An 8572-nucleotide genomic window follows, 5' to 3' on the forward strand; every position below is an offset into this window, starting at 1 on the left:
TAGAATAACGAAAATAATTCACGGAGAAGGGGAAAAGAGGGACAAATGACAAACACAAATCTCCAAACACAGTGGGTGACTGGTGCGCGACCGACAAAATCCACCTGGTCCAGGCATCGAGCCCGGGACCACTCCAGTACAGGTGGAGCACTCTACAAACCGAGCTAACAAGGGGTTATACATCATTAGAGCAAACGGGTTTTATTAGCTCCCAAGAGTCTAACACCAACAAGGGTGAAGCTTGCAATTTTTAGGGTTATGAAAAATAATGCAATTAAATGAAAAGGTTCAAACGAGCTGCACAAGAATAACGAAAATAATCCACGGAGAAGGGGAAAAGAGGGACAAATGACAAACACAAATATTCAAACACAGTTGGTGACTTGTGCGCGACCGACAAAATCCACCTGGTCCAGGTATCGAGCCCGGGACCACTCCATTACAGGTGGAGCGCTCTACCAACTGAGCTAACCAGGGGTTAGACATCATAGAGCAAACGGGTTTTATTAGCTGCCAAGTGTCTAACACCAACAAGGGGGAAGCTTGTAATTTTAAGGTTATGAATAATAATGCAATTAAAGGAAAAGGTTCAAACGAGCTGCACAAGAATAACGAAAATAGTTCATGGAGAAGGGGAAAAGAGGGACAAATGACAAACAATAATCTCCAAACACTGTGGGTGACTGGTGCGCGACCGACGAAATCGACCTGGTCCAGGTATCGAGCCCGGGACCACTCCATTACAGGTGGAGCGCTCTACCAACTGAGCTAACCAGGGGTTAGACATCAAAAGAGAAAACGGGTTTTATTAGCTGCCAAGAGTCTAACACCAACCAGGGTGAAGCTTGTAATTTTAAGGTTATGAATAATAATGCAATTAAATGAAAAGGTTCAAACGAGCTGCACAAGAATAACGAAAATAATTCACGGAGAAGGGGAAAAGAAGGACAGATGACAAACACAAATCTCCAAACACTGTGGGTGACTGGTGCGCGACCGACAAAATCCACCTGGTCCAGGCATCGAGCCCGGGACCACTCCAGTACAGGTGGAGCACTCTACAAAACGAGCTAACCAGGGGTTAGACATCAATAGATCAAACGGGTTTTATTAGCTGCCAAGAGTCCAACACCAACAATGGTGAAGCTTGCAATTTTTAAGGTTATGAATAATAATGCAATTAAATGAAAAGGTTCAAACGAGCTGCACAAGAATAACGAAAATAATTCACGGAGAAGGGGAAAAGAAGGACAGATGACAAACACAAATCTCCAAACACTGCGGGTGACTGGTGCGCGACCGACAAAATCCACCTGGTCCAGGTACCGAGCCCGGGACCACTCCATTACAGGTGGAGCGCTCTACCAACTGAGCTAACCAGGGGTTAGACATCAAAAGAGCAAACGGGTTTTATTTGCTGCCAAGAGTCTAACACCAACAAGGGTGAAGCTTGTAATTTTAAGGTTATGAATAATAATGCAATTAAATGAAAAAGGTTCAAACGAGCTGCACAAGAAAAGCGAAAATAATCCACGGAGAAGGGGAAAAGAGGGAAAAATGACAAACACAAATCTCCAAACACTGCGGGTGACTGGTGCGCGACCGACGAAATCCACCTGGTCCAGGTATCTAGCCCGGGACCACTCCATTACAGGTGGAGCGCTCTACCAACTGAGCTAACCAGGGGTTAGACATCAAAAGAGCAAACGGGTTTAATTAGCTGTCAAGAGTCTAACACCAACAAGGGTGAAGCTTGCAATTTTAAGGTTATGAATAATAATGCAATTAAATGAAAAAGGTTCAAACGAGCTGCACAAGAAAAGCGAAAATAATCCACGGAGAAGGGGAAAAGAGGGAAAAATGACAAACACAAATCTCCAAACACTGCGGGTGACTGGTGCGCGACCGACGAAATCCACCTGGTCCAGGTATCTAGCCCGGGACCACTCCATTACAGGTGGAGCGCTCTACCAACTGAGCTAACCAGGGGTTAGACATCAAAAGAGCAAACGGGTTTTATTTGCTGCCAAGAGTCTAACACCAACAAGGGTGAAGCTTGTAATTTTAAGGTTATGAATAATAATGCAATTAAATGAAAAGGTTCAAACGAGCTGCACAAGAATAACGAAAATAATTCACGGAGAAGGGGAAAAGAAGGACAGATGACAAACACAAATCTCCAAACACAGTGGGTGACTGGTGCGCGACCGACAAAATCCACCTGGTCCAGGTATCGAGCCCGGGACCACTCCATTACAGGTGGAGCGCTCTACCATCTGAGCTAAACAGGGGTTAGACATCAAAAGAGCAAACGGGTTTTATTAGCTGCCAAGAGTCTAACACCAACAAGGGGGAAGCTTGTAATTTTAAGGTTATGAATAATAATGCAATTAAACGAAAAGGTTCAAACGAGCTGCACAAGAATAACGAAAATAATCCACGGAGAAGGGGACAAGAGGGACAAATGACAAACACAAATATCCAAACACAGTGGGTGACTGGTGCGCGACCGACAAAATCCACCTGGTCCAGGTATCGAGCCCGGGAGCACTCCATTACAGGTGGAGCGCTCTACCAACTGAACTAACCAGGGGTTAGACATCAAAAGAGCAAACGGGTTTTATTAGCTGCCAAGAGTCTAACACCAACAAGGGTGAAGCTTGTAATTTTAAGGTTATGAATAATAATGCAATTAAATGAAAAGATTCAAACGAGCTGCACAAGAATAACAAAAATAATCGACGGAGAAGGGGAAAAGAGGGATAAACGACAAACACAAATCTCCAAACACAGTGGGTGACTGGTGCGCGACCGACAAAATCCACCTGGTCCAGGTATCGAGCCCGGGACCACTCAATTACAGATGGAGCGCTCTACCAACTGAGCTAAGCAGGGGTTAGACATCAATAGAGCAAACGGGTTTTATTAGCTGCCAAGAGTCTAACACCAACAAGGGTGAAGCTTGCAATTTAAGGTTATGAATAATAATGCAAATAAATGAAAAGGTTCAAACGAGCTGCACAAGAATAACGAAAATAATTCACGGAGAAGGGGAAAAGAGGGACAAATGACAAACACAAATCTCCAAACACTGTGGGTGACTGGTGCGCGACCTACAAAATCCACCTGGTCCAGGTATCGAGCCCGGGACCACTCAATTACAGATGGAGCGCTCTACCAACTGAGCTAAGCAGGGGTTAGACATCAATAGAGCAAACGGGTTTTATTAGCTGCCAAGAGTCTAACACCAACAAGGGTGAAGCTTGTAATTTTAAGGTTATGAATAATAATGCAATTAAATGAAAAGATTCAAAAGAGCTGCACAAGAATAACGAAAATAATTCACGGAGAAGGGGAAAAGAGGGACAATTGACAAACACAAATCTCCAAACACTGTGGGTGACTGGTGCGCGACCGACAAAATCAACCTGGTCCAGGTATCGAGCCCGGGACCACACCATTACAGGTGGAGCGCTCTACCAACTGAGCTAACCAGGGGTTAGACATCAATAGAGCAAACGGGTTTTATTAGCTGCCAAGAGTCTAACACCAACAAGGGTGAAGCTTGTAATTTTAAGGTTATGAATAATAATGCAATTAAATGAAAAGGTTCAAACGAGCTGCACAAGAATAACGAAAATAATTCACGGAGAAGGGGAAAAGAGGGACAATTGACAAACACAAATCTCCAAACACTGTGGGTGACTGGTGCGCGACCGACAAAATCAACCTGGTCCAGGTATCGAGCCCGGGACCACTCAATTACAGGTGGAGCGCTCTACCAACTGAGCTAACCAGGGGTTAGACATCAATAGAGCAAACGGGTTTTATTAGCTGCCAAGAGTCTAACACCAACAAGGGTGAAGCTTGTAATTTTAAGGTTATGAATAATAATGCAATTAAATGAAAAGATTCAAAAGAGCTGCACAAGAATAACGAAAATAATTCACGGAGAAGGGGAAAAGAGGGACAATTGACAAACACAAATCTCCAAACACTGTGGGTGACTGGTGCGCGACCGACAAAATCAACCTGGTCCAGGTATCGAGCCCGGGACCACTCCATTACAGGTGGAGCGCTCTACCAACTGAACTAACCAGGGGTTAGACATCAATAGAGCAAACGGGTTTTATTAGCTGCCAAGAGTCTAACACCAACAAGGGTGAAGCTTGTAATTTTAAGGTTATGAATAATAATGCAATTAAATGAAAAGATTCAAAAGAGCTGCACAAGAATAACGAAAATAATTCACGGAGAAGGGGAAAAGAGGGACAATTGACAAACACAAATCTCCAAACACTGTGGGTGACTGGTGCGCGACCGACAAAATCAACCTGGTCCAGGTATCGAGCCCGGGACCACTCCATTACAGGTGGAGCGCTCTACCAACTGAACTAACCAGGGGTTAGACATCAATAGAGCAAACGGGTTTTATTAGCTGCCAAGAGTCTAACACCAACAAGGGTGAAGCTTGTAATTTTAAGGTTATGAATAATAATGCAATTAAATGAAAAGATTCAAAAGAGCTGCACAAGAATAACGAAAATAATTCACGGAGAAGGGGAAAAGAGGGACAATTGACAAACACAAATCTCCAAACACAGTGGGTGACTGGTGCGCGACCGACAAAATCAACCTGGTCCAGGTATCGAGCCCGGGACCACTCCATTACAGGTGGAGCGCTCTACCAACTGAGCTAACCAGGGGTTAGACATCAAAAGAGCAAAAGGGGTTTATTAGCTGCCAAGAGTCTAACACCAACAAGGGTGAAGCTTGAAATTTTTAAGGTTATGAAAAATAATGCAATTAAATGAAAAGGTTCAAACGAGCTGCACAAGAATAACGAAAATAATCCACGGAGAAGGGGAAAAGAGGGACAAATGAAAACACAAATATCCAAACACAGTGGGTGACTGGTGCGCGACCGACAAAATCCACCTGGTCCAGGTATCGAGCCCGGGACCACTCCATTACATGTGGAGCGCTCTGCCAACTGAGCTAACCAGGGGTTAGACATCAATAGATCAAACGGGTTTTATTAGCTGCCAAGAGTCTAACACCAAAAAGGGTGAAGCTTGTAATTTTAAGGTTATGAATAATAATGCAATTAAATGAAAAGGTTCAAAAGAGCTGCACAAGAACAACGAAAATAATCCACGGAGAAGGGGAAAAGAGGGAAAAATGACAAACACAAATATCCAAACACAGTGGGTGACTGGTGCGCGACCGACAAAATCCACCTGGTCCAGGTATCGAGCCCGGAACCACTCCATTACAGGTGGAGCGCTCTACCAACTGAGCTAACCAGGGGTTAGACATCAAAAGAGCAAACGGGTTTTATTAGCTGCCAAGAGTCTAACACCAACAAGGGGGAAGCTTGTAATTTTAAGGTTATGAATAATAATGCAATTAAATGAAAACGTTCAAACGAGCTGCACAAGAATAACGAAAATAATTCACGGAGAAGGGGAAAAGAGGGACAAATGACAAACACAAATCTCCAAACACAGTGGGTGACAGGTGCGCGACCGACAAAATCCACCTGGTCCAGGTATCGAGCCCGGGACCACTCCATTACAGGTGGAGCGCTCTACCAACTGAGCTAACCAGGGGTTAGACATCAATAGAGCAAACGGGTTTTATTAGCTGCCAAGAGTCTAACACCAACAAGGGGGAAGCTTGTAATTTTAAGGTTATGAATAATAATGCAATTAAATGAAAAAGTTCAAACGAGCTGCACAAGAATAACGAAAATAATTCACGGAGAAGGGGAAAAGACGGACAAATGACAAACACAAATATCCAAACACAGTGGGTGACTGGTGCGCGACCGACAAAATCCACCTGGTCCAGGTATCGAGCCCGGAACCACTCCATTACAGGTGGAGCGCTCTACCAACTGAGCTAACCAGGGGTTAGACATCAAAAGAGCAAACGGGTTTTATTAGCTGCCAAGAGTCTAACACCAACAAGGGGAAGCTTGTAATTTTAAGGTTATGAATAATAATGCAATTAAATGAAAAAGTTCAAACGAGCTGCACAAGAATAACGAAAATAATTCACGGAGAAGGGGAAAAGAGGGACAAATGACAAACACAAATATCCAAACACAGTGGGTGACTGGTGCGCGACCGACAAAATCCACCTGGTCCAGGTATCGAGCCCGCGACCACTCCATTACAGGTGGAGCGCTCTACCAACTGAGCTAACCAGGGGTTAGACATCAATAGAGCAAACGGGTTTTATTAGCTGCCAAGAGTCTAACACCAACAAGGGTGAAGCTTGTAATTTTAAGGTTATGAATAATAATGCAATTAAATGAAAAGATTCAAACGAGCTGCACGAGAATAACAAAAATAATCCACGGAGAACGGGAAAAGAGGGATAAACGACAAAATCAAATCTCCAAACACAGTGGGTGACTGGTGCGCGACCGACGAAATCGACCTGGTCCAGGTATCGAGCCCGGGACCACTCCAGTACAGGTGGAGCACTCTACCAACTGAGATAACCAGGGGTTAGACATCAATAGAGCAAACCGGTTTTATTAGCTGCCAAGAGTCTAACACCAACAAGGGTAAAGCTTGTAATTTTAAGGTTATGAATAATAATGCAATTAAATGAAAAGATTCAAACGAGCTGCACAAGAATAACAAAAATAATCCACGGAGAAGGGGAAAAGAGGGATAAACGACAAACACAAATCTCCAAACACTGTGGGTGACTGGTGCGCGACCGACAAAATCCACCTGGTCCAGGTATCGAGCCCGGGACCACTCCATTACAGGTGGAGCGCTCTACCAACTGAGCTAACCAGGGGTTAGACATCAATAGAGCAAACGGGTTTTATTAGCTGCCAAGAGTCTAACACCAACAAGGGGGAAGCTTGTAATTTTAAGGTTATGAATAATAATGCAATTAAATGAAAAAGTTCAAACGAGCTGCACAAGAATAACGAAAATAATTCACGGAGAAGGGGAAAAGAGGGACAAATGACAAACACAAATATCCAAACACTGTGGGTGACTGGTGCGCGACCGACAAAATCCACCTGGTCCAGGTATCGAGCCCGGGACCACTCCAGTACAGGTGGAGCACTCTACCAACTGAGATAACCAGGGGTTAGACATCAATAGAGCAAACCGGTTTAATTAGCTGCCAAGAGTCTAACACCAACAAGGGTGAAGCTTGCAATTTTTAAGGTTATGAAAAATAATGCAATTAAATGAAAAGGTTCAAATGAGCTGCACAAGAATAACGAAAATAATCCACGGAGAAGGGGAAAAGAGGGAAAAATGACAAACACAAATATCCAAACACAGTGGGTGACTGGTGCGCGACCGACAAAATCCACCTGGTCCAGGTATCGAGCCCGGGACCACTCCATTACAGTTGGAGCGCTCTACCAACTGAGCTAACCAGGGGTTAGACATCAAAAGAGCAAACGGGTTTTATTAGCTGCCAAGAGTCTAACACCAACAAGGGTGAAGCTTGCAATTTTAAGGTTATGAATAATAATGCAATTAAATGAAAAGGTTCAAACGAGCTGCACAAGAATAACGAAAATAATTCACGGAGAAGGGGAAAAGAGGGACAAATGACAAACACAAATCTCCAAACACTGTGGGTGACTGGTGCGCGACCGACAAAATCCACCTGGTCCAGGTATCGAGCCCGGGACCACTCCAGTACAGGTGGAGCACTCTACCAACTGAGATAACCAGGGGTTAGACATCAATAGAGCAAACCGGTTTAATTAGCTGCCAAGAGTCTAACACCAACAAGGGTGAAGCTTGCAATTTTTAAGGTTATGAAAAATAATGCAATTAAATGAAAAGGTTCAAATGAGCTGCACAAGAATAACGAAAATAATCCACGGAGAAGGGGAAAAGAGGGAAAAATGACAAACACAAATATCCAAACACAGTGGGTGACTGGTGCGCGACCTACAAAATCCACCTGGTCCAGGTATCGAGCCCGGGACCACTCCAGTACAGGTGGAGCACTCTACCAACTGAGCTAAGCAGGGGTTAGACATCAATTGAGCAAACGGGTTTTATTAGCTGCCAAGAGTCTAACACCAACAAGGGTGAAGCTTGCAATTTTAAGGTTATGAATAATAATGCAATTAAATGAAAAGGTTCAAACGAGCTGCACAAGAATAACGAAAATAATTCACGGAGAAGGGGAAAAGAGGGACAAATGACAAACACAAATCTCCAAACACTGTGGGTGACTGGTGCGCGACCGACGAAATCGACCTGGTCCAGGTATCGAGCCCGGGACCACTCCATTAAAGGTGGAGCGCTCTACCAACTGAGCTAACCAGGGGTTAGACATCAAAAGAGCAAACGGGTTTAATTAGCTGCCAAGAGTCTAACACCAACAAGGGGGAAGCTTGTAATTTTAAGGTTATGAATAATAATGCAATTAAATGAAAAGGTTCAAACGAGCTGCACAAGAATAACGAAAATAATCCACGGAGAAGGGGAAAAGAGGGACAAATGACAAACACAAATATCCAAACACAGTGGGTGACTGGTGCGCGACCGACAAAATCCACCTGGTCCAG

At 44.0% G+C, this 8572-nt stretch overlaps 1 non-coding gene across 1 annotated transcript; it reads right to left on the minus strand.

Annotated features, from left to right (window-relative positions):
• Window positions 1-8256: 8256 nt before the first annotated feature.
• On the minus strand, window positions 8257-8331 carry Trnak-uuu. Its single transcript has one exon. It is a non-coding gene; the product is annotated as a tRNA-Lys (tRNA).
• Between the last annotated feature and the right edge of the window lie 241 nt (window positions 8332-8572).

This window comes from Ixodes scapularis, unplaced genomic scaffold (genome assembly GCF_016920785.2).
Source record: "Ixodes scapularis isolate PalLabHiFi unplaced genomic scaffold, ASM1692078v2 PGA_scaffold8__174_contigs__length_109621045, whole genome shotgun sequence".
In the NCBI taxonomy this organism is placed as follows: Eukaryota; Metazoa; Arthropoda; class Arachnida; order Ixodida; family Ixodidae; genus Ixodes; species Ixodes scapularis.